This window comes from Manacus candei, unplaced genomic scaffold (assembly GCF_025592945.1).
Source record: "Manacus candei isolate 608988 ecotype Guabito, Panama unplaced genomic scaffold, ASM2559294v1 h1tg000045l, whole genome shotgun sequence".
NCBI lineage: Eukaryota > Metazoa > Chordata > Aves > Passeriformes > Pipridae > Manacus > Manacus candei.
The window spans coordinates 1,847,123-1,869,564 of NW_026138093.1; the positions used below are offsets into that span (position 1 = coordinate 1,847,123).

At 53.8% G+C, this 22,442-nt stretch overlaps 1 long non-coding RNA gene and 1 pseudogene across 1 annotated transcript; one reads left to right on the forward strand and one right to left on the reverse strand.

Annotated features, from left to right (window-relative positions):
• Positions 1–22,442, reverse strand: part of LOC127474809 (uncharacterized) — a 1,721,191-nt pseudogene that overhangs the window by 330,349 nt on the left and 1,368,400 nt on the right.
• LOC127474963 (uncharacterized) lies at positions 6,277–7,507 on the forward strand. The gene is made up of 4 exons (XR_007906015.1): positions 6,277–6,381; positions 6,591–6,982; positions 7,298–7,389; positions 7,463–7,507. It is a non-coding gene; the product is annotated as an uncharacterized LOC127474963 (long non-coding RNA).

The window sequence follows — 22,442 nt, forward strand, 5'->3', positions numbered from 1 at the left end:
ACTATAGAACTTGTATTCTGCCTAAATAATAGAGATCATATTTACAAATATTCAGAATGTGTTATTTGCAGGGTGAAATGTCCCAGAAGTTAATGAAAAGACATATATAACAGGGCAGACTTATGAAATGGATAATTTGTATTTTAAGAGATACTAATGTGTTTAAATATAATATTAATAATACTGTCCTAACAGCATTGAGTTTAAGGTGGTGGTTGTCATAGGTTTGAAAAGAGATGCTGGAATTTTCTTTTTCTTCCCTAGGGTCCCAATCCACCCCCCCCATCTGTTTCTTCTGGGATGGGGGGAGTTGGGGACGGGGTGGGGGCAGAGCGGGGCCGCACATGCAGGGGCAGGGAGAGAGGGAGATCTCCTGGGGAAGTTTGTGGCTACAGGGAGAGCTGGGGGAGTCCTTTGTTAGGGGGCTCTTGGGTTTGGTCCAGGACCGGACAGAGTGGGAGCCTGGTCTTTGGCCACTGCTTTCCCTTTTCCTGAGGGGAAGTTTTTCTCCCCATGGGACACCTTGCAGAGAACGACTGAGAGAGAGAGAGAGAGAGACCAACCCATCTCAGAGCGAGGTATTCTGCTTTCAAGACTGTCTGTGGGGAAAAAGGGACTTCTTTGCTGGCTGTGAGCAGCTGTTGAACTGCCAGGACAGTCCTGCCTTCTCTCCCCCCTCCCTGGGTTGCCACAGGTTTCTCCCACCACACCTGGGGAATTGGGACTTTGTTTGTGTTTGTTCTGAAAGTTTTTGATTGCACCATTTGTTGTTTATTTAGATTTTGTTAATAAAAAGCTGTTTCTTTTCCACACTTCCACCTGAAGTTTCTTAATTTCTAAGTGGTAATCTTGTTAGAGTTACACAGTAAGCAAATTATTCTTTATATTATTGTTCAAATAGAGTACCATTGGCCTCTCCAGTTGCGTGTTTGAAAATGGATTCTGTTTCCAGAAGTGCAAGAAGTTCGTAGGTCACCAGGGAGTTTGCTGTAACTGCCTGTCTGTGCTGCCATGGACCCCTGAGGGAGCAGGAAAGCAGCTGAGTGCACCAGTTCTGGAGCACGGGGTTACTCCTTCCCAGGTGCAAGACCCAATGGTTGCCTCTGTGCAACATGATTAGGGGCCTCTGTGCCCAAAGCTTGAGCCCGCCCAGGACTCGCTGGACAGCAGCAGAGCCTTGTGGTGCCTCAGCCACTCCTCCCAGTCCATATCATCAGCAAACGTGCTGAGGGTGCTCTCCGTCCCTTCTGCCAGGTCACCGGGCAACCGGTCAAACCAGGCTGCCCCAGCACTGAGCCCCGCGCTCACAACCCTCTGAGCTCTGCCATTCAGCCAGGTCTCAACCCCCTCAGGGTCCACTCATCTAAGCCACACTTCCTGAGCTGCCTGTGAGGGAGTTCTGGGAGGCAGGGTGAAAAGCCTTGCTGAAGTCATGGCAGACAACAGGCACTGCTCTCCCCTCATGTACCCAGCCAGTCACTCCAGCAGAGAAGGCTAGGAGACTGGTCAAGCATGATTTCCCCTTCCTTTTATTCCACAGCCTTAGAGATGACATGCAGTATGAGCTGTTCTGTCCCCTTTCTGAGGATGGAGGTGACACTGATGGGCCTGTCATCTCCTGGGTCCATCTTGCTGCCCTTTTTGAAGACTGGAGTGATGTCAGCTTTCCTGCAGTCCTCAGGCACCTCTGCTGGGGAATCAGCGTCCCTGATGTGCTGGCAGTGTTCCCTGTGCCAGGGGCAGGAGCAGAGATCTGCCTTGGCCAGGGCCGGAGCCCTGGAGTGGCACTGCCTGAACAGCACTTTTTGTGCAACAGTGGCTGCCCAACAGTCCTCGGTGGCTGCCCCAGGGCCTGGCATTTGACCCTGCGCTTGCTGCAGCAGCAGCCGCCCGGCTCTGTGGTTACCGAGGGCTCAGAACCTCGGTTACCAAGGGGCTGCCTCACAGTGGGTGGGGGGAGCTGGGGCCATCCCTGCCCGTATTTCAGGTGCAGGGTGCTGATGTCACAGTGGCCACTGTGACCCGTGAGGCCAAGGGCACAAAACGGGACTCTGGGCTCAGGCCCAGTGTCAGTGTTACCTGACAACGAGAGGAGAAGGAAGAGGAGGGACAGCCCCTCTGTTCCAAACGCCTCTCGCTTCTTTTGCACTACAGTGTAGTAGCACTTGGAGGAGACCTCAGTGTTCCTCAACCAGACGACAGGAGGAGACGGCAGAGAGAGACCGGGCTCACACAGGGCTGACCAGCGAGTCAGGGGGCTCTACGCCTCAGGGCTCTGGCCCTGTGTTGCAAACTCGTCTCACATCTGCCTCAGAACCAGTGTAGGAGCACCTGGAAGAGACCTCGGTGTTCCAAGGACAGGGACCCACTGCTGACAGTCACCATGTCACGCAGGGAGCAGGCGGCCCCCAGAGGGAGGGAGCCAGGTGAGAGCAAAGTGCCCCTCCCTCAGCCTGGCAGAGGGGCTGTCGGGGCGGGCAGTACAGGTGCCATGCCCAGGGCCATTGTCTCTCTCCTCTCCAGCATGCCTGCTGTGTCGGAGATCAGAGGCTGACTCGGACATCTGCGGGGAAAAACTCTTCATACATGGGTTCTGTGCCCACGAGAACTGCCTGGTGAGTTGCTCTGTGGGCTCCCTCCACTTTTTGACAGGCAGTCCTTGCCACTCTCTCCTCATCAGTAAGTTTCATTTTCCTGCAGTTTTTTGCCAGCAACTTTCCTAACCGCCCGGTTCATCGAGGAGGACTCTGGTGTCTTCACTCATGGGAGATCCGAGCTGTAGTCTCCCAGGCGGCAGAGCAGGTGAGAGCCTGACTACAGGAGGGAGATTTGTGCCAGGCGAGGTTTGCTGGAGCTTAGCCCAGACCCCAAGCAAGAAAGCCCAGCCCTTCCAACCAGCTCTGGGACAAGGAGGAGGCCCTGAGGCTGCAGCTGATGGGGCTGCTCTGCTCTTTCCAGAACTGCTACATCTGTGGCCAGATCGGGGCCACCATTTACTGTTGTGGAAGACACTGTGAGCTGAGCTTCCACCTGCCCTGTGCCAAGCAGGGACGCTGTGTCACTCAGTTCATTACACCGTACAGGTACCTCCTGGCCCCTTCTCACCACCACCAGGGAAGGGCCCAGCACTTCTCACCTCACTCACCCTTTTCCCCCCAGGGCCTTCTGCCCCACACACAGCCCAGAGCAGGCAGTGGAGGCAACTCCAGAGCCGGGCACCCAGTGCCTCATCTGCATGGAGCCTGTGGAGGACAGAAAGACCTTCAGCACCATGGTGTGCCCAGCCTGTAAAACTGCCTGGTTCCACAGGGACTGTATGCAAGTAGGAGTGGTTCCCTCACCCCGGGGGGCACAGCAGGGGCTCAGCAGCACCAGGGCCTCACTCTGGCTATTTGTGTTTCTCCTGCAGGGACAGGCTCTGCATGCTGGTTATTTCTCCATCCAGTGCCCCCTCTGCAGAAATCGTGACGCATTTCGCAAGGATATGCTCACCATGGGGATCCGAATCCCCTACAGGTTGGTGTCCTTCTGCCTGGCTCACAACACAGGGGTGCAAGTGCTGTGCCATGCCAGGGCCTGCCCCAGCAATCCTGGCCCTGCCCTGTTCCGTGAGTCCCTGGTTCAGCTTCCCTCAGGAGCTGGAAATGGCACAGTGGGAAGAGCAGGGACACCCTGCACCTGCCCGATGCCGGGGCAGAGGGAGCTCATCAGTTTTCCTTTTCCATCAGACTACCAACATGGGAGAGCTTTAATGCATTCGCTGAGCTGGGAGACAGACACAGGCACTGCGATGCCAGTGAGTGCCTTTTTCCAGGAGGCAGGCAGGAGGCAGACGAGGAGGGGTAAGTTGCCAAGGCTGCACCCCAGGGCTCTGCAGGGCTTGAAGCAGAAGAACCCAGGAGAAGAGCTCAGAAAGATAATCCCATGCTTTGGACACTTTGTCCTCACCTCCATGAACCCGTTTGCTTTTGCAGGCCCTGGGAACTGCTCCTGTGCTCCTCCTGTGCTGCTGAGGGCACTCACAGACGCTGCTCTGGCCTGAGGAACAGTATAACCAGCTGGGAATGTGATGGCTGTGCTGGCCTGGGCACATGTAAGAGGCAAAGCACCCTGTTGACCCTGGGCCTGGTGTCCCTGGGTATGGCAGTGGGTGCTCAGGGTGGGTTTGGCGGAACCTGTCAGCTCCAGGAGGGCTGGAGGCACTGCTCTGGCCTATCCTGCCCCAGGTCTGGGGTGGCCTTGACATTCCTGCTTCCCCTCACAGCCACACGAGATGAGTCGGGGCTTGCTGGTGTCAGCGTGGCCAGACAGCCAGGACTGGAGCCTTGTGATGGCTCCAGGGAACCCGCGACCATCAGCCCCAACACAGGAAACCTGGTGCTATCAGGGCTGTCTCCCAGTTCTGCACCACTGGAGACCGTCAGCCCCAGCACCAGCACCCAGGTGCCAGCCCCTGCATCTTCAGCACCACAGACCAGCAAGCGCCGTACCAACCGACAGGCAACATCGGAGCAGCCTCTGCAATCCCCCTCACAGGGGACGGGCAGCTCCAGCCCTGACAGTCAGATAACATCAGGGGCATCCCAGAGCAGCTTCACAGAAACTGAGGACAGCAGCTGCTCCAGCAGTCGGGGGCCTGACCGCCGGCAAAACCACCCCCGCCGGCAACGTCGGGCCCAAACTGCACACTTTCGGTCCAGAAGTCCCCTGGACAGGACCCATGTGACAGCACCAAGTCCTGGGAGGCGCAGGCCCAGGCAGAGACCATCAGGGACGTCCTGCAGGCGAAACCGCTCCCGCCTGCAACGTGAGACCCCAAATCCATCCGGCCGGTCCAGAAGTCGCCGTGACAGGAGCCAGGTGAGAGCACCCAGTGCTGGGAGGAGCAGCCACAGCCGGGAGACATCAAGGACATCCGGCACACAAAATCGCTCCCGCCAACAACATCAGGCCCCAGATCCATCCAGCCGGTCCAGGAGTCGCCGTGTCAGAAACTGTGTGAGAGCACCAAGTACTGGGAGCCGCATCCCCAGCCAGGAAGAATCAGGGACATCCCGCAGGCGAAACCGCTCCCGCCTGCAACGTCAGACCCCAGATCCATCCGGCCGCTCCAGAAGTCCCCTTGACAGGAACTGCACGCCAGCACCGAGTGCTGGGAGGCGAAACTCAAGGGAGACAGCAGCCAGGACTTCCCAAAGGCAACAGCACTGCCGCCGGCAGCGTCGGACCTCAAATTCATCCAACAGATCCAGAAGTCCCCATGACAGGAGTCGTGTTAGAGCACCAAGTACTGCCAGGCGCACTCACCGGTGGGATGGTGAGACAGGGACCCACCGCTGACACGTCCCACGTCAGCCAGGGAGGAGGAGGCCTGGAAGGGAGAGAGCCAGGTGAGAGCAAAGTGCCCCTCCCTCAGCCTGGCAGAGGGGCTGTCGGGGCGGGCAGTACAGGTGTCATGCCCAGGGCCATTGTCTCTCTCCCCTCCAGCATGCCTGCTGTGTCGGAGATCAGAGGCTGACCCGGACATCTGCGTGGAGAAAATGCAGAAACATGGGATCTGTGCCCTCGAGTTCTGCCTGGTGAGTTGCTCTGTGGGCTCCCTCCATTTTTTGACAGGCAGTCCCTACCACTCTCTCCTCATCAGTGAGGTTCATTTTCCTGCAGTTTTTTGCCAGCCACCTTGCTCAGCACAATGATGATCAAGTAGGACTCCAGGGCTTTCTCCCAAGGATATCCTACATGCAGTCAACCAGGTGGCACAGAAGGTGAGAGCCTGAGAAGAGCAGGGAGATTTGTGCCAGGTGAGGTTTGCTGCAACTTAGCCCAGACCCCAAGCAAGAAAGCCCAGCCCTTCCAACCAGCTCTGGGATAAGGAGGAGGCCCTGAGGCTGCAGCTGATGGGGCTGCTCTGCTCTTTCCAGAGCTGCTGCATCTGTGGCCAGAGCGGGGCCACCATCTCCTGCTGGGATGGCACAGCAGGAAGAGCAGGGACACCCTGCACCTCCCCAATGCCAGGGCAGAGGGAGCTCATCAGTTTTCCTTTTCCCATCAGACCACCATGAGGGGAGGGCTGTAATGCATTTGCCCAGCTAGGAGACAGACACAGGCACTGCGATGCCAGGGAGTGCCTTTTTCCAGGAGGCAGGCAGGAGGCAGAGGAGGGGTAAGTTGCCAAAGCTGCACCCCAGGGCTCTGCAGGGCTTGAAGCAGAAGGACCCAGGAGAAGAGCTCAGCACCTCCATGAACCCGTTTGCTTCCCCAGGCCCTGGGAACTGTTCCTGTGCTCCTCCTGTGCTGCCAAGGACACCCCAGGACAGTGCTCTGGCCTGAGGGACATCATAACCAGCTGGGAATGTGATGGCTGTGCTGGTCTGGGCACAGGTAAAAGGCAAAGCACCCTGCTGACCCTGGGCCTGGTGCCCCTGGGCCTGGCAAGGGGTGTCCAGGGTTGGCTTGGCAGAGCCTGTCTGCTCCAGGAGGACTGGAGACACTGCTCTGGCCTATCTTATCCAGGGCCTGGAGCAGCCTTGACCCTCCTGCTTCCCCTCACAGCATCCAGTTAAGACCCAGAGCTTGTTGCTCTCATGAAGGACTCTTCTGACAACACCAAGGAATAGGAGACCATCAACCCCACTACGAGCAAACTCCATACAAACCGACAGGCAAATCCCTCTCACAAAAGACGAGCAGCTCCAGCCCTGACAGTCAGGTAACATTGGGGTCATCCCAGAGCAGCTTCCCAGCAACTGAGGACAGCAGCTGCTCCAGCAGTCGGAGTGCTGACTGCAGGTGAAACCGCTCCCACCAGCAGTGTCAGACCCCAAATTCATCCAGCAGATCCTGAAGTCACCGTGACAGGAGCCGTGTTAGAGCACCCAGTGCTGGGAGCTCCACTCACCGGTGGGATGGTGAGACAGGGACCCACCGCTGACACGTCCCACGTCAGACAGGGAGGAGGAGCCCCCCGAAGGGAGGGAGCCAGGTGAGAGCAAAGTGCCCCTCCCTCAGCCTGGCAGAGGGGCTGTCCGGGCGGGCAGCGTGGGGCCAGGAGCAGTGGCACGGGGAGGCAGGAGCTGTCCAGGCATCCCGGGGCTGGGACCCTCCTTTCCTCAGCAAGTGGGGCCCAGCTGGGGCAGGGGACACCTGCTGGGACACCCGTGTCCACAATGTCCCGTCCTCCCCAAGGCCTCCAGCCCTGCCCTTCAGCCAGCCAGGCAGGGACAGAGCAGCTCTTGGGGTCGATCCCGCAGGGAAGCTGCCCCAGCCCTGCAGAGGTGCCATGGTCTCTCCCCTCCAGCATGCCTGCTGTGTCAACAATCAGAGGCTGACCCGGACATGTGTGGAGAAAAAATCCAGATAAATGGGCTCTGTGCCCACGTGTTCTGCCTGGTGAGTTGCTTCATGTTTTGACAGGCAGTCCCTGCCACTCTCTCCTCATCAGTACGTGTCTTTTTTTCTACAGTTTTTTGCCAGCCACCTTCCTCTGCACAATGATGATCGCATAGGATTCCAGGGTTTTCTCCGAAGGGATATCCTAGATGTAGTCTCCTGGGAAGCACAGAAGGTGAGAGCCTGACAAGAGCAGGGAGATTTTTGCCAGGTGAGATTTGCTGGAGCTTAGCCCAGACCCTAAGCAAGAAAGCCCAGCCCTTCCAACCAGCTCTGGGATAAGGAGGAGGCCCTGAGGCTGCAGCTGATGGGGCTGCTCTGCTCTTTCCAGAGCTGCTGCATCTGTGGCCAGAGCGGGGCCACCATCTCCTGCTGGGTTGGCACAGCAGGAAGAGCAGGGACACCCTGCACCTGCCCAATGCCAGGGCAGAGGGAGCTCATCAGTTTTCCTTTTCCCATCAGACCACCATGAGGGGAGGGCTGTAATGCATTTGCCCAGCTAGGAGACAGACACAGGCACTGCGATGCCAGGGAGTGCCTTTTTCCAGGAGGCAGGCAGGAGGCAGAGGAGGGGTAAGTTGCCAAAGCTGCACCCCAGGGCTCTGCAGGGCTTGAAGCAGAAGGACCCAGGAGAAGAGCTCAGCACCTCCATGAACCCGTTTGCTTCCCCAGGCCCTGGGAACTGCTCCTGTGCTCCTCCTGTGCTGCCAAGGACACCCCAGGACAGTGCTCTGGCCTGAGGGACATCATAACCAGCTGGGAATGTGATGGCTGTGCAACCCCAGCTGTTATCAACAGAAGTTGCCGTGACAGGAGCCGTGTGGCAGCCCCAAGTGCTGGGAGATGCACCCCCAGCCAGGAAGCATGAAGAACATCACAGACGTGAAACCGGTTCTGTCAGCAACTTATCAAATCACTTCAATAAATGTATAGGACTGCTTTTTAAAATATTTTTGTGTATTTGCAAAATTATGCAAATGGCACTTCCGATGTCGCAGCGTTTAGTAGATTGTTTCATCCTAATGCTTCACCTGACACATTGGAGGCTATTGCAAAGCCCAGGGCTTAGTAGTATCTTTGTGCAGGTTTCCCTTTCATCCCCCTTGGCTTTTGGCACAGCTTTCCTTTCCTTCCTATTCTATGGTTTCCCCTTGGTGTTGCAAGGGAGACGTTTGGAATGTTTTGCAATGCAGCGGTGCCACCGCCTTGATGCACTGAAGGCAGGGAAGCAGTGGCGGGGTGTTGGCAGCGCCGTCCTGTCCCTGCTGCCGGCGGCCCGGGGGCAGGAGCGCCCCGGCGGTGCCATGGCGGGGTTCCCCTCAGGTGTGGGCAGCCGCAGCCCGGCTGTTCGGGGCGGCCCCGGCGGTGCCAGGGCGGGGTTCCCCTCAGGGCGGCCCCGGCGGTGTCACGGCGGGGTTCCCCTCAGGGCGGCCCCGGCGGTGCCATGGCGGGGTTCCCCTCAGGGCGGCCCCCGCTGCCCGCGCACGGCGGTGTTGCCGGGGCAGCCTCTTCCCCAGGCACATCTGTGGGCTGTGACCCAGCGGCGACCGCTTCCCGCTCTAAGAGCTGTAAGGGGGATATTTTTGAATTAGATGATCAATGGAGCATAGAGGCGTGAGAACGAAGTCATATTAGGATGTGAAACCAGCTAGAGTATGGTACAATGTAACTTATGGCAGAAGCTAATTGTAAGGTCCATTGTGCTTTTTAGCAAGTCAGCTTGATATTCCCTATTATCAGAGCTGAGTTCTTCCTTGGTTTTGCTACATATTGCAAGATAGATACATCTACCCTTGAAACACTATGGTAGAGGTCATACATAGGGGTGAGAAAGATGATGATGGGAGGAAGATTATGTGGGCAGGGGTCGCTCGCCCCTTGCCCCACAAGTAGGGCATGCGCAGACTGTTGCCATGAGGTAATGATCAGGCGGTGTTTGGCTGCCACTCAGGCATCACCTTATACTGGGTACTGGCCCTACGTAGTGTAATGTGGAACTGATAAAATGGGGTGTCAGGACTGCTGGGGTGAGCGATCCTCATCCTGCCATGGAGACTGTGTTGCTCCGCGGGGACGCCCGCTAAGCACGGGCACCGACCAGCTGCTGCAGATCCTGGCAGCCCTGGCCTGTCTGTGTGGGTAAGCACAGTTTTTGATAGGAAGCAACTGAGAGAACAAACTTTTTAATATCCTTTTTGTGTTCCTTTAATTCCCCTTTTATGTTTATACTATTTTTTCCCTTAATTTCCCCTTTTACTAACCAATATCGTGTTATCCATAATATTGTGTTAAGATCCTTTTTTGGTATCCCTTTTCACTAGTTAATACTGTATTAAATGCTGTTTGTAGTATTTGTTTTAATTCCACCCAATAAGGTAGTTATTTTGTATCCTTTTTAGTTTTTAATTCCTCTTGCTAAGTTTATTACTATTATTATTATTCTCACTGTAATAAAAGATATTTTGTGCGTTTGAATATTTCTGGCACTTGTCTTTATTCCGGACATGTATCCAAACAAACTTACACACACACAGTTTCTACTGAGAAGCTTCTGTCCTGTCAGGGCAGTCAAACTGAACAAACGTGTTTTCTTGCTGCTGAACTTTACAAATGAAAAAAAACAAGTTACTGTTCTATGCCCAAGGTTCTGGATCCTGCCCCATGTATAACTTTAGCAGCTCTCCAGATGGAAGGGGATACCACAGCATTGGTGTTACTAGGAGTGACTTTGTGCATCCCCAGACATGGAGCTGTAGCTCACTAGACAGTGAGCAGCTTACCTGTTTTTCCCCATGCCCAGTTTCCTAAAACTGAGGAAAGAAAAGCAAGTATTTGTTTAGACAGCACCACAAACCAGAGGCTGGATGGATAAAAAAGTAATTTAATAAGCCTCGCTCTCAGGAGATGCTTAATAGACAGAAACACTCCTTTAGAGGAGCAGCTAATTCACAGAAGCATCAAAGAACTTCAATCAGACATTCACTCCACAGGGACAAGGCAAGGTTTGCCTTCTCTTCATCTGAGGTGAGGTTAAGCTCTTTAACATGAACAGTGCTGCTCCTCCAAACCTGCTTCAGTGCTTCCAAGTATGACAAAGGAAAGCGCAGCCCGTGAGTCTGCTGGGGAAGAAGAAACAGAAAACAAATCCTTCAGCTGAGAGCAGTGTCCTTATTGCACAGCAGTGTGTGAGGCTGTGGGGAGGGAGCAGCAGGAATGTGCTCCCTTCCCACATGGCACTGGTGTCACTGAGAGCATTCTCCAGAAGACTCGGTTTTATCCAGGCCTGTTTTATCTTCGTAGGGAAAATGCTGAACTCTATTCCGTGTTCCAGCACGCTTTTGGAGGTGGGGATGTTTACAGCACGTGGCTTTCTCCTGTGGTTTACACACGGAAGAATTAAATAGCCTTAAACTTACACTCTTGCCTAGCCCTACCCATTATTTCTGGAAGCTCACAGAAGTTTATTTCTAGCTGCCACACGCAGTCTTTGGATATAGTTTGACACAAGCACAGAGGAGCTCCATTCCCAGGCCTGGAGTCTTCAAGGGCAAGAAGGAATATTCTGGGATCTGCACATGTTGTTCAGGTGCCAGTGTACAACCTCAGTTCTGGAGGACCAGTGAGATTTACTTCCAAAGAAAAATAAGTGCCAGGCAAAAAGCCTTGCTGTAATTACCGAGACAAGGACAGACTGTGCCCTGTTTTGCCATTCGAGTGTTTCGGATCACAGAGCTATGACACAGCATCTCACTGCCAAAAAAGCAGAAATAAAGGTTCCAAAGCTCAAAGCCATGCTTAGGAAGGATTTATGACCCAGCAAAAGCACACTGTACCTGCGAGCAGGAACAGAGACAACCTGAAAAGTACATTTCAGAACAAGGTAGGTCTTTACTCACAGTGCTGACCCACCCTACCCTAAAATGAACACCCCTGCAGTGTGTTCCATTGGATACAGAATCTAACATGGGTTTAGCATGGCAGTGATCCCTAGGGAATATCTGCTGGCCTATCCAGTAGCCTCAGTAGAGGATGTGCTAAGGACACACCAGTAAGAGCTGGTTTTAGTTGCTCCAGTAGCTTTGCTCACTGGGCCATAAGGCATGCACCAGAAATCCTGTTAACATCTCGAGTGTTTAATTAAGCATGAGATCACATTGCTCAGTTCCACTGTTAAACTGCCTCTGTGGTGCAGCCTCAGCTCCTCTGGGCACTGCAGGGCTGGGCAGAAAGGCTCTGGGTGCTGAGGATCACGGCAGAACCCAGGCCCTGCTGCCATTCTGGGCAAGCTCATCTCATGCAGCAAAACCCCCCATGGAAAGATAAGTTTTGGGGTGTCTGCAGGAACAAACCTGGGCCGTGCCATCCTCACTGCCAGTGTCATCTGTCCCCATCATGGGAGTGTCTCTCCTGTTCCTTAAGGAATGATACACATAAACCATCTCCCTGCAAATTTCATCCTAAAAGAGAGCAGGGAGGAAACAGTCCCATGTGATCCACAGCCTCAGACTCATCTCACTGCACTTGCCAATGCTCCTGAATTCTGGAGTCACTCTTACAACAAAGCATGCAAGTCACCCTCCCAAATGAATTGTCCAACAGCCACCTCCGACAGCAATAAGGGACTCTCCAAAACACCTCTGAAAATTTATTTACAATCATCTTCTGCCTTAAAACTGCCCCTGCTAGAGTCCCAGGAGTGATGCTGTACAGAAAACAGGCCATTTAAGGGAAAGTATTAATGAACAGGTGTGCATCAACACATTTCCAGTCTGATACTGATCTGTTTCTTAAAAATCACATGCCCATCATCAGTCCTTGGTCAGAGCTGTGCAAAGCAATTCAGAGCTCTCTGGGCAGGTTGCCCATGGGATTTGTGGACACAAGTCTTCCATGTGTCCTGTCATCCTGGGTTGATCTGTGTGACATCAGAAGGCAAGGTGGCCCAAAAATTGGGGGGAAAAAGTCTCCAAAACCTACACAGTCTCAATATGGACACAAGCAAGATGGAGGAAAAAATCAGAAAGTTATGGTGTGTTTTTCTTGGGAAACATTCAATTCCTCCAAACAAACCCCAAACTGTACAAGATAATCTTTGCTGTGTGTCCTGCCCCCCCTTTTTTTTTTTAAAGTGAGATAAAAAGCACTTCTACAATTTCATACTAAAAAACCTTCATGGATAAGAAGCAGTATAAACACAGCATAATGCAAGATGCATGGATCAATGTTGTGGAACAACTTAGTAGTGCCCCTGGCACCTGCTTGGATACAGAGATAACCCAGAAGTGAAGACTAAATGCAGCCACAGCAGCAGCTGCAACCAGCAGAATTCCCTCTCTTGAGAAAACCTATTTTTAAAAATTATTCCTGTTCTTAAATAAAAAGAAGAGAGAAAAATCCTATTATCAAGACCTGTAGAGGCCATTTAGCTGCTGTAATGATCAACCCCATCAAACCTGAGACAAAAGCCATGTACCTCCCATACAGAATCATAGGCTGAATTTAGTTTTGAAGCCCCCCCTCCAGAAGGTTGGAATGTGCCAGATCACTCAACAAACAACCCCACAGTATCCTAACAAACCCTAATGGGATGCAGGATCCAGCTCAGTGTAACTGCATGACCCTCATAGACCTTTTGCACAGGAGAGCAACAACTCACATGCCTCACATGCACTCCCCAGCCCACCCCAAATGTACAGGGGTGGCTTCACTGTACCCACAGCATTCTCTTGATCTGGTTCCACGGAGATGAGTGTGATCTCTGAACTGCAGTCTGATTTTGCTGTCTATTGTTGGCAATTTCCCACCTGAGAAAAATAAATCCTCCTTAGAAAGGAAGAAAACCAGACAAACGGTTAAACTGAGCCCCCCTGTGCTCTCCCCACTCTCTCAAGGCTGGACTGTTTGTTAAGCTATGTTTCAACACCCACATGTCCTCAAACTTGTTGTGGAGGGGGCAAGGAGAAAGAGATTTTTTAATTCTCTCCCCTTTCCTGTCTGCAAATAACTATAATAAATAGCAAGCTAGAGCCCAGGGAAAACTGCTACCAGTTAAATGCTCTCAGGATACAGTTTATCACAGCTGCCAGTTCCAGTCTAGGATAATCTTTATTCCACTCCAAGGGAGTGTCATCTCTCCCACTAGACACGGGGAGCAAACACACACGTGGGGCCTCACGGCACATGAAGCTGATGCTGGACTGTGATCTGGCAGAGTTCAGGCACACGGTGTGACTCTTGGGGTCGGTGCTGTGCCGGGCAAAGGCTCGGATTCGACGCTCATCGTGGGTCCCTTCCACCTCAGCCTGTTCTGTGACGGTGCGATGAGTTCCCTCTCTTCCAACACTTTTGTTCTTTTTAGGGCTCCTCGCTGCCCGGGGCCCGGAGCCCGCCTCCCGCGCGCCTGCTTCCCTGCCCGTTTTGGCGGCCGCAGCCGGGCGCTGAGTGCCCGCTCCCCGGGCGGGCCCGGCCGCTGCTCCAGGAGTGGGGGGGCAGCGCCGGCGCCTCGAGGATTCCCGGGATTCCCTGGCCGGTTTCCAGGCAACGCTCCCCGCGCGCTCCTCGCTCCAGGGCCGAACGTGCGCAGCCAATGGGAGGCGGCGGAGTGGGCGGGGCGAGGCGGGGCTTGGGCGGGGCGGGGGCGGGGCCGAGAGGGGCGGTTGGTGGGGTTTGGGTGGGAGCGGGCGGGGCGGGGCCGGGAGCGGGAGCGCTGCCGCTGAGCGGCCCCCGGGCAGAGACCCCGGGCAGCGGCCCCCGGGCAGAGACCCCGGGCAGCGGCCCCGAGACCCCCGGCGAGTGGTCCCCGGGCGAGAGACCCCCGGCGAGTGGTCCCCGGTGCGCGGCCCCGGGGGAGGGACCCCCCGTGCGCGGCCCCCGGTGAGCGACCCCCGGTGAGCGACCCCCAGTAAGTGACACCCGGTGAGCGACTCGCGGGGAAGAAGCCCCGGTAAGTGACCCCTGCGGAGGGACCCCCGGTGAATGACCTGCGGTGAACAACCCCTGGCAAGTGACCCCCGGGGAGGGAACCCCGGGGAGGGACCCCCGGTGAATGACCCGCGGTGAACAACCCCTGGCAAGTGACCCCGGGGAGGGAGCCCCGGTAAGTCACCCCCGAGGAGGGACCCCCGGGCAGTGAGCCCCGGGGACAGTCCCCCGGTGCGCGGCCCCCGGGGGTGTCGGGCCGGGGCTGGGCGCGTTCCCTCCCCGTGCAGAGCCGAGCGGGGCCGTGGCGGGAGCGGGGCCGGAGCGGAGCCGGCCGGGGGGGCAGAGGGGAGCCCTGAGCCGCCTTCTGCCGAGGGGGCTGCTGGAAAGGAGCCTGCGCTGGGAGGAGCGGGGGACGTGGCCCGAGGCTGAGGCAGGGGAGCTTCAGGTCAGCTCCTGGACAAAGGTTTCTCGCTGTGTTTTTCGGGGGGGCTCGGGCACTGCAATGGGTTGCCCAGGCGGAGCCAGCACCCCGGCAGGTGTTTCAGAGGTGCCGGCATCTGGCCATGGCTGACATGCTTTAGTGGTTTGGGGGTTGCTGGGGCAGTGCTGGGCTGACAGTTGGACTTGATGGAATCATGGAACAACGTGCTGAGTTGGGAGGGTCCCACCGGCACCGTGGAGTCCAGCTCCTGAGTTTTAGGCACCACTAAAGGAACTGAATCTGGATCGAGCTGTTTGGCTCCAAAAACTCTTCTGCCCCTAGTCTACGCTGCCAAGTGAAACAAAACAGACCGTGCAAAATAGAGGCCTGTGTTCCCCCCAAAGGGAAGGCAGGCAGTTACAAACCGGGAGAATAAAGCAAAGCTCACAGCTTACATTCATGGTCCCCACAGTTGTATGACACATCAAACCAGTCCGCTGTTACCCATGTAGAACTGTCATCAGGACCCCCAAACTTTCTTGTGTGTATTTGTATAGATATGTATATATACACATACCTATGTATAGATACGTATTTGTGTGTATCTCTGTAAGATTCTGTATCTTTGGATGTGATATTGGCATGCTGTTGTTGTGTGGCAACAAGTGGACTTAAAAGGTTACAAGACTTTAGGAGATCGCCTTTCTGCTTGTGGGTTCTGTTTTTTAAAGAAGGTAACAAGAAAAGAACTCTTTAGCCAAATATCAGTTAAGGGCTCCTCGCTGCCCGGGCCCGGAGCCCGCCTCCCGCGCGCCTGCTTCCCTGCCCGTTTTGGCGGCCGCAGCCGGGCGCTGAGTGCCCGCTCCCCGGGCGGGCCCGGCCGCTGCTCCAGGAGTGGGGGGGCAGCGCCGGCGCCTCGAGGATTCCCGGGATTCCCTGGCCGGTTTCCAGGCAACGCTCCCCGCGCGCTCCTCGCTCCAGGGCCGAACGTGCGCAGCCAATGGGAGGCGGCGGAGTGGGCGGGGCGAGGCGGGGCTTGGGCGGGGCGGGGGCGGGGCCGAGAGGGGCGGTTGGTGGGGTTTGGGTGGGAGCGGGCGGGGCGGGGCCGGGAGCGGGAGCGCTGCCGCTGAGCGGCCCCCGGGCAGAGACCCCGGGCAGCGGCCCCAAGACCCCCGGCGAGTGGTCCCCGGTGCGCGGCCCCGGGGGAGGGACCCCCCGTGTGCGGCCCCCGGCGAGTTACCGCTGGTGAGCGACCCCCGGGGAGCGACGCCCAGTAAGTGACACCCGGTGAGCGACTCACGGGGAAGAAGCCCCGGTAAGTGACCCCTGCGGAGGGACCCCCGGTGAATGACCCGCGGTGAACAACCCCTGTCAAGTGACCCCCGGGCTGTGAGTCCCGGGGACAGTCCCCCAGTGAGCGGCCCCCGGGGGTGTCAGGCCGGGGCTGGGCGCGTTCCTTCCCCGTGCGGAGCCGAGCGGGGCCGTGGCGGGAGCGGGGCCGGAGCGGAGCCGGCCGGGGGGGCAGAGGGGAGCCCTGAGCCGCCTTCTGCCGAGGGGGCTGCTGGAAAGGAGCCTGCGCTGGGAGGAGCGGGGGACGTGGCCCGAGGCTGAGGCAGGGGAGCTTCAGGTCAGCTCCTGGACAAAGGTTTCTCGCTGTGTTTTTCGGGGGGGGCTCGGGCACTGCAATGGGTTGCCCAGGCGGAGCCAGCACCCCGGCAGGTGTTTCAGAGGCGCCTGCATCTGGCCATGGCTGACACGCTTTAGTGGTTTGGGGGTTGCTGGGGCAGTGCTGGGCTGACAGATGGACTTGATGGAATCATGGACCGTGCTGAGTTGGGAGGGTCCCACCGGCACCGTGGAGTCCAGCTCCTGAGTTTTAGGCACCACTAAAGGAACTGAATCTGGATCGAGCTGTTTGGCTCCAAAAACTCTTCTGCCCCTAGTCTGCACTGCCAAGTGAAACAAAACAGACCGTGCAAAATAGAGGCCTGTGTTCCCCCCAAAGGGAAGGCAGGCAGTTACAAACCGGGAGAATAAAGCAAAGCTCACAGCTTACATTCATGGTCCCCACAGTTGTATGACACATCAAACCAGTCCTCTGTTCATTACCCATGTAGAACTCTCATCAGGAACCCCAAAATTTCTTGTGTGTATTTGTATAGATATGTATAGATATGTATAGGTAGATAGATATACATACATAGATATGTATAGGTCTATATTTGTGTGTATCTCTGTAAGATTCTGTATCTTTGGATGTGATATTGGCATGCTATTGTTGTGTGGCAACAAGTGGACTTAAAAGGTTGCAACACTTTAGGAGATCACCTTTCTGCTTATGGGTCCTATTTTTTAAAGAAGGTAACTAGAAAAGAACTCTTTAGCCAAATATAACTTAAGACATTAATCAGACCAAATGTATTGACTTTTATTTCCAATTGTACAACAAGTCATTCAACTATTTGCATACTCCAAAGCTGGGTGTGAAACTTCTCCCTCAGAAATAAGAAAAACTGTTTTCCAAGGCTGTTACTGACAGCCATGGCAGAGTTTCCAATAGCAACTCCCCGTACTTGAAATGCAAAGCCTGAAAACTGAAACAAGCGTTAACCTGGAATTCTTGTTGCCAGCACTGGTCTGGACAGAAGTTATTAGAGAGTGGAGCAAAGCTAGCACCACAAACAACCTTGGGCTCTGCATTCGTTAGTCATGGCAACAAAGTTTTGCTTTTCAACCCATCTGCTAAGGAAACCTTGCCAGAACTGTGAGCTTATAACACTACTTTTCTTAAGAAGTGAGGAGGCCTTAATCCAGTGTACACAGATGAGACCCTGAAATAGGAGAGAGGCCAGTTGCTGATGATCAGTGCAGATGAGGAATCAGCTCTGCTGAGTAGACTTCAAGCTTTGTGATTTTTACAAGTGGACTATTTCAAATCTGTTGTAGAATAAACAGTCTTTTCTGTTTGATCAACTTTCCACTTTCAGAATACTGGAGTTTATCCCTAAAACTCAGCCTGTAGTTTCAAAAGATAAAAATCCTTCGAGGAAACCTTTCAACCTCAGTAGCCAATTGCAATGTGCCCAGGGAAGTTCAGCAACAGCACCATTCATTAAATGAACTGTTCTGGACCAGCCATCCCAGAGAGATTGAGCTCCAGTGCCAAACCCCATAGAGTGCCAAGTGCCATAAGAGCTGATTTGTGGCTTCACTGAGATTCTCTCTGGTTTCATTGGGTGTAGCTGGCACATCTGGAGCAAAGGGTGTGGGCAAAAGTACATCCTTAGAAGGGTCCAGTACAAATAATGTCACAAGATTAGCAATTTCTCTAACTGAAGAAGGCAATTAGATATAGGAATGTATATTTCTGCCTCTTCTTTCCACACTGCTGCTGTATTCCTTCATCATGCCCTGTGAGCAGTCCCAGTGCTCTGTGATTGACGCCATAAAGGACTTGATAACAAGGAAAAAACACCTCAGAGACAAAAGGTACCATCACAGGAATCTCTTGCTGCCCAAGAAGTGCCCAGGCTGCCCCAACGACAGCACCTAAAGCCAAAGGATCCAGACTATCTTTCCTGGTGGAAAGAGCTGCTGTTCCCTTTTTTCAGTCCTGCGCTGCAATGGCCAAACTGCCTCTCCAAATTGCATCCAGCTGAAGATTCCTGCCAGACAAAAGGTGCCACCACAGAAAACTCGTCCTGCCCAAGAAGTACCCAGGCTGCCTCACAAACTGCAGCTGAAGCCAATGGATCCAGACTTTTTTTCCTGGTGGAAAGAGCTGCTGTTCCCTTTTTTCAGCCCTGCTCTGCAATGGCCGGTCCCACCTCCTGGAAAGTTTATTGTAAATGAAGATTCCTGCCAGACATAAGGTGCCACCACAGAAAACTCATCTAGCCCAAGATGTGCCCAGGCTGTCCCACCAACTGCACCTCAAAGCCAAAGGATCCAGACTTTTTTTGCTTGTGGAAAGAGCTGCTGTTCCCTTTTCTCAGCCCTGCGCTGCAATGACCAGTCCCACCTTTCAAAAAATTGAATCCAGCTGAAGATTCCTGCCATACAAAAGGTGCCACCACAGAAATCTCTTCCTGCCCTTGAAGTGCCCAGCCTACCCCACCAAATATAACAGAAGCCAATGGATCCAGACTTTTTTTCCTTAGGGAAAGAGCTGCTGTTCCCTTTTTTCAGCCCTGCACTGCAATGGCCGGTCCCACCTCCTGGAAAATTTATTGTAAATGAAGATTCCTGCCAGACAAAAGCTGCCACCACAGAAAACTTTTCCTGCCCTAGAAGTGCCCAGGCTACCCAACCAACTGCATCTCAAAACCAAAGGATCCAGACTTTTTTCCTGGTGGAAAGAGCTGTTGTTCCCTTTTTTCCGTCCTGCTCTGCAATGGCCAGTCCCACCTTTTAAAAAATTGAATCCAACTGAAGATTCCTACCAGACAAAAGGTGCTACCACAGAAAACTCTTCCTGCCCAAGAAGTACCCAGTCTACCCCAGGAAATAGACCTGAAGCTAAAGGATCCAGACTTTTTTCCTGGTGGAAAGAGCTGTTGTTCCCTTTTTTCAGTCCTGCTCTACAATGGCCGGTCCCACCTCCTGGAAAATTGAATCCAACTGAAGATTCCTGCCAGACAAAAAGGTGCCACCACAGAAAACACTTCCTGGCCAAGAAGTGCCCAGCCTACACCACCAAATATACCAGAAGCCAAAGGATCCAGACTTTTTTTCCTTAGGGAAAGAACTGCTGTTCCCTTTTTTCAGCCCTGCTCTGCAATGGCTGGTCCCACCTCCTGGAAAATTTATTGTAAATGAAGATTCCTGCCAGACAAAAGGTGCCACCACAGAAAGTTCTTCCTGCCCAATAAGTGCCCAGGCTGCCCCAAAAACTGCACCTGAAACCAAAGGATCCAGACTTTTTTTACCGGGGGAAAGAGCTACTGTTCCCTTTTTTCAGCCCTGCGCTGCAATGACCGGTCCCACCTCCTGGAAAATTTATTGTAAATGAAGATTCCTGCCAGACAAAAGGTGCCACCACAGAAAACTCATCTAGCCCAAGAAGTACCCAGGCTGACCCACCCACTGCATCTAAAAACCAAAGGATCCAGACTTTTTTTCCTGGTGGAAAGAGCTGCTGTTCCCTTTTTTCAGCCATGCGCTGCAATGGCCAGTCCCACCGTTTAAAAAATTGAATCCAGCTGAAGATTCCTGCCAGACAAAAGGTGCCACCACAGAAAACTCATCTAGCCCAAGAAGTGCCCAGGCTGCCCCACCCACTGCATCTCAAAGCCAAGGGATCCAGACTTTTTTCCTGGTGGAAAGAGCTGTTGTTCCCTTTTTTCAGTCCTGCTCTGCAATGGCCAGTCCTACCTCCTGGAAAATTGAATCCAACTGAAGATTCCTGCCAGACAAATGGTGCCACCACAGAAATTCTTCCTGACCAAGAAGTACCCAGGCTGTACCAACTAAACCTGAAGCCAAAGGATCCTGCCTTTTTTTCTTTGGGGAAAGAGCTGCTGTTCCCTTCTTTTAGTCCTGCGCTGCAATGACCGGTCCCACCTCCTGGAAAATTGAATCCAACTGAAGATTCCTGCCAGACAAAAGGTGCCACCACAGAAATTCTTCCTGGCCAAGAAGTACCCACGCTGTACCAACTAAACCTGAAGCCAAATGATCCTGCCTTTTTTTCTTTGGGGAAAGAGCTGCTGTTCCCTTTTTTTAGTCCTGCGCTGCAATGACCGGTCCCACCTCCTGAAAAATTTACTCCAGCTGAAGATTCCTGCCAGACAAAAGATGCCACCACAGAAAGCTCTTGCTGCCCAAGAAATGCCCAGGCTGCCCCACCCACTGCATCTCAAAGCCAAGGGATCCAGACATTTTCCCGGTGGAAAGAGCTGCTGTTCCCTTTTTTCAGCCGTGCGCTGCAATGGCCGGTCCCACCGTTTAAAAAATTGAATCCAGCTGAAGATTCCTGCCAGACAAAAGGTGCCACCACAGAAAACTCTTCCTGCCCTAGAAGTGCCCAGCCTGCCCCAACAACTACACCTCAAAACCAAAGGATCCAGACTTTTTTTCCTTTGGGAGAGAGCTGCTGTTCCCTTTTTTCAGCCCTGCACTGCAATGGCCTGTCCCACCTCCTGGAAAATTTAGTGTAAATGAAGATTCCTGCCAGACAAAAGCTGTCACCACAGAAAACTCATCTAGCCCAAGAAGTGCCCAGGCTGCCCCACCAACTGCACCTCAAAGCCAAAGGATCCAGACTTTTTTTCCTTGTGGAAAGAGCTGCTGTTCCCTTTTATCAGCCATGCGCTGCAATGACCAGTCCCACCATTCAAAAAATTGAATCCAGCTGAAGATTCCTGCCAGACAAAAGGTGCCACCACAGAAAACTCTTCCTGCCCAAGAAGTGCCCAGCCAACCCCAACAACTACACCTCAAAACCAAAGGATCCAGACTTTTTTTCCTGGTGGAAAGAGTTGCTGTTCCCTTTTTTCAGCCCTGCGCTGCAATGGCCGGTCCCACCTCCTGGAAAATTTTATGTAAATGAAGATTCCTGCCAGACAAAAGGTGCCACCACAGGAAACTCATCTAGCCCAAGAAGTGCCCAGGCTGCCCCACCCACTGCATCTCAAAACCAAGAAATCCAGACTTTTTTTCCTTAGGGAAAGAGCTGCTATTCCCTTTTTTCAGACCTGCTCTGCAATGGCCGGTCCCACCTTTTAAAAAATTGAATCCAGCTGAAGATTCCTACCAGACAAAAGGTGCTGCCACAGAAAAGTCTTCCTGCCCAAGAAGTACCCAGCCTGCCCCAGCAAATATACCTGAAGCCAAAGGATCCAGACTTTTTTCCTGGTGGAAAGAGCTGCTGTTCCCTTTTTTCATGTCTGCGCTGCAATGACCGGTCCCACCTCCTGAAAAATTGAATCCAACTGAAGATTCCTGCCAGACAAAAGGTACCACCACAGAAAGTTCTTCCTGCCCAAGAAGTGCCCAGGCTACCCCAAAAACTGCACCTGAAACCAAAGGATCCAGACTTTTTTTCCCGGTGGAAAGAGCTACTGTTCCCTTTTTTCAGCCCTGCGCTGCAATGGCCGGTCCCACCTCCTGGAAAATTTATTGTAAATGAAGATTCCTGCCAGACAAAAGGTGCCACCACAGAAAACTCATCTAGCCCAAGAAGTGCCCAGGCTGCCCCACCCACTGCATCTCAAAGCCAAGGGATCCAAACTTTTTTCGTGGTGGAAGGAGCTGCTGTTCCCTTTTTTCAGTCCTGCTCTGCAATGGCCGGTCCCACCTCCTGGAAAATTGAATCCAACTGAAGATTCCTGCCAGACAAAAGGTGCCACCACAGAAACTCTTCCTGACCAAGAAGTACCCAGGCTGTACCAACTAAACCTGAAGCCAAAGGATCCTGCCTTTTTTTCTTTGGGGAAAGAGCTGCTGTTCCCTTCTTTTAGTCCTGCGCTGCAATGACCGGTCCCACCTCCTGGAAAATTGAATCCAACTGAAGATTCCTGCCAGACAAAAGGTGCCACCACAGAAAGCTCTTGCTGCCCAAGAAGTGCCCAGCCTGCACAAACTACACCTGAAGCCAAAGGATCCAGACTTTTTTTCCTGGTGGAAAGAGCTGCTGTTCCCTTTTTTCAGCCCTGCGCTGCAATGGCCAGTCCCACCGTTTAAAAAATTGAATCCAACTGAAGATTCCTGC